The sequence below is a fragment of the Apium graveolens genome, chromosome 1 (genome assembly GCF_009905375.1).
Source record: "Apium graveolens cultivar Ventura chromosome 1, ASM990537v1, whole genome shotgun sequence".
Lineage (NCBI taxonomy): Eukaryota > Viridiplantae > Streptophyta > Magnoliopsida > Apiales > Apiaceae > Apium > Apium graveolens.
This window is the reverse complement of record NC_133647.1, coordinates 25,027,772-25,031,581: the sequence shown is the minus strand read 5'-3', so window position 1 is coordinate 25,031,581 and position 3,810 is coordinate 25,027,772. Positions and strand designations below refer to the sequence as shown.

Here is a 3,810-nt window from a genome sequence, read left to right as displayed (position 1 = left end):
CATTCGAAGATAGACATGCGTCATGAGTTTGTTGTTTTGGTGTAATTTGTTGCTGAAAACCAGGAGGATTGAATAGCTTATTTCCAAACTGCTGGAATGGTTGTTGCATCGCATTCTGATTGTTGCTCCAGCTGAAGTTAGGATGATTCCAGTTGTCAGGATGAAAAGTGTTTGGAACTGGTTGCTGCGATCTCTGAAAGTTGCTCACAAACTGAGCTGAGTCACTAGATATAGTGCATTGCTCCATCACATACGGACCTGCACACAGCTCACAAACACTAATTATCTGCTTAACACCATAGTTAGCCAGAGAATCGATCTTCATGGACAACGCCTTTAGTTGAGCAGTGATAGCCGTAGCTATATCCACTTCAAGAACTCCTGCTACCTTGCCCTATGGACATCTCTGGGTTGGATACTGATATGCATCAGCAGCCATCAATTCAATTAGATCATAGGCTTCCTTATAGCTCTTTGCCCATAATGCTCCACCTGATGCTGCATCGAGCATGGGTCTGGACTGTGCTCCCAACCCATTGTAAAAATAATTGATGATCATCCAATCAGGCATTCCATGATGAGGACACTTCCTAAGCATTTCTTGTAGCGCTCCCAAGCTTCACAAAGCGATTCTCCCGTTTGCTGCACAAATTGAGTAATAGCATTCCTGATTGCAGCTGTCTTTGCCATAGGGAAGAATTTAGTAAGAAATTTTTGAGCAAGATCTTCCCAAGTAGTAATCGAACCAGCTGGTAGAGAGTGTAACTAGCTCTTAGCCTTGTCCCTCAGAGAGAATAGGAATAGTCTCAGCTTTATAGCATCTTCAGAAACACTGCTAAACTTGAAGGTGTCGCAGATCTCAATGAAATCCCAAAGACATTAACCTCTTGAGTCTCTCCTTTTTACTAAGGGCATCAGCCACCACATTGGCTTTCCCCGAATGATAAAGAATCTCCCAATCATAATTCTTGATTAGCTCTAACCGCCTCCTCGGGCATATGTTGAGCTCATTCTGCGTGAAAATGCACTAGAGCTCCTATGGTTTGTGTAAATCCCGTACTTCTCTCCATACAAGTAGTGCCTCCAATCTTTAGGGTAAAGCTATTGCCACGAGCCTAAGCTCATGGGCGGGGATATCGAATTTTATATTCCCTTAATTGTGTTGACGCGGACACGATTATCTTGCTGTGCTGTATAAGAAGCACCCAAATTCCTTATGCGAAGCGTCACTACAAATCACAAATCTCCTTTTTCCATCCGGCAACGCCAACATAGGGGCCGTCACCAACCTTTGCTTCAGTTCTTAAAAGTTGTTGTCGCTTTTCTCTGTCTATTCGAACTTCTCAGTCTTATGAGTAAGCCGCGTTAAAGGGGCTACTATCTTTACAAACTTGAACGAACCTCCGGTAGTGACCGACCAGTCCTACCTCTGGTAGTCGCTCTAACCATGGTTATCAATTCCACAGTGGTCCTTTATTCATTCTTGTCAGGATCCTCCACGGGATCCTCCTCAACAACAATCCCTTCTAGGACAACATCCTTAACCGCTACATCCTCAATATGAACATCATCTGGTCCTGCGTTAGGATGCTCTATCGGATCCATAATCTGATCTCCAATAAGTAATAAAACATCATCGCGTTGTTGCTCCTCAACCTAAGGGTTCAGAGTCCCGCTACCATATACGATAACGAACTACGCTTCTATCGCTACATTTATAAGGGTTCCCATAAGGGTTTTAACTGTTGGTGCTACGTTAGGTAGCCCGACTATGAACTTGCCAAGAGTTCTTATTATCTTAATGAACTTATTATCTTAACGTCACATCATCTCTGAGGTTTATAACGCTTAGCTCTGATACCATTTCTGTAACACCCCCAAATCCGGGGTCGGGGATCCGGGTTGTCATGAGTTCCACTTCCCTTAACAACACCCAATCTTATTAAACAATCAACTACTCTTTACTGTGACCCCACAATATACACACACACACCCCAAGTTATAGTCTTAGAGATGAATACTCAAAAAAAAATCACAAGTCGTTTTGTTCCACAATTATATGCCAATACGCATTAAAAGTTTTTTTAAATAAATTTACATTTTCTTTGCCATTATTACAATTCATATTATACATAAGTCTGGTACATCAAAAGTTGAAAGCCTAGCCTATTGGTAGTTCCTACCTCAGCTACAGCAGCATCAACGCTTCCAGAAGATTGCCGAACGTTTTCTAACCGCTTACGAATCGGGAGCTTGGTCTGGTTCATCTTGTCTATCTGATGTTGTGTGATGAAAGAAGAAAGCAAGGGTGAGCAGCAAGCCCACCAAAATAATATGTATAATGATTAACAATATATGAGCCTTCTCATAGTACTCAGGAAAGTCTTGATCAAAAGAAATGAACCAAGTTTTATATCTTTAATGCGATGAAGTCGCAAAATATTCAGTATATATATATACATATATACTTTTCAAAATATTGGAAGTCCTCTTCCATGCATAATACACACAAAGTTCCAGTTTATAACTGTATATATAAAAAAAATCGTTGCAAGGTGATCTCATATATCTAACCTTGTCTCAACATTTTTCCGAAAATCTTTGTCATTCATAAGACAATCATTAACTAGATATAAGTTTAAAAGATGAAGTTACAAGATACCCCAATATACTTATATCTTTCCCAAATACTACTTGAACTACCACCGTTCAAGTTATAATCAGTTTCAAAAGTTCATCACATAGATGAGACTACAAGACAAGATTTGAATAGATTCAATCTTTGAATATCATTATAAATAATGAAGTTACGAGATACTTCATTAAGTCCCGACATATATATACCTATATATATATACATTTCATACACTCCTTGAAAACCTCTGTTATGAAAATTATAAACAGAGTTGCAATATCCAATGAATTTGGAAAGGAGAAAACCTTGGCATAAACCTGATATCTTGCTGATCAGGCAAAGATACCAATAAGTAACCTTTTCTACTAGTAGATGGACGAATTCCCCACTGGTCATCACCCTGGTCGCAATAGGACCTTATGCTGGACTGCCACTCAGCCACTTATGCATTTGATGGACTCCCACTGAGCCACTTACACTATCATGGACGCCCACTGAGCACATGTTGCTTTGGCCGACTCAATAGATGGACTTACTTCCCGAATGTTGGGTAAGTAATCAATTCATTTACCAAAACTGCAACCTTGTTGTGAATATAAAATACACCATAGAGCCGGATCCCTTAGATTTTTGAGCGAGTATTCAAGTCCCCTTAAAATGGAAGATCTTGAATTTGAAAACAAGTTTTGGGATCCGCTCTACCCTTTTTAAATTCATTTTGAAGACTCGAAAACATTTTTAAGAATGTTTGGAGTAATGCTGATTTATAAAATAAATCAGTCCCAATATGAAAGGAATATCTGAATATTATTATTTAAATAATATTCCCATGAAGAATAATTGAGGTAGAAGTTGGAAAACTTATACTTGAAATGAATAGCAAATAATCAAAGATATACTTATACGAAAGTAATATCTTTATTTGAATAATCAAAAATAAGTTTGATTATCGACACCTTATTCTTTAATATAATAAAGAATATTATTAAGTAATAAGCAGAGTCATAATACCTCGAATGAATACTATAAATAATATTCATAAAATAAAGGAGTCATACATCCTCAAATGAATATCCAAGTAATATTCAATAATAATATAAACTGAGTCATAAGCCCTCGAATGAATATTCAAATAATATTCAAATAATAAAATAAACTGAGTCATAAGCCCTTGA

General features: G+C 37.9%; 1 non-coding gene across 1 annotated transcript; it reads left to right on the top strand.

Annotated features, from left to right (window-relative positions):
- Positions 1-569: 569 nt before the first annotated feature.
- On the top strand, positions 570-675 carry LOC141682528 (small nucleolar RNA R71). Its single transcript, XR_012559811.1, has one exon. It is a non-coding gene; the product is annotated as a small nucleolar RNA R71 (small nucleolar RNA).
- Positions 676-3,810: the final 3,135 nt, after the last annotated feature.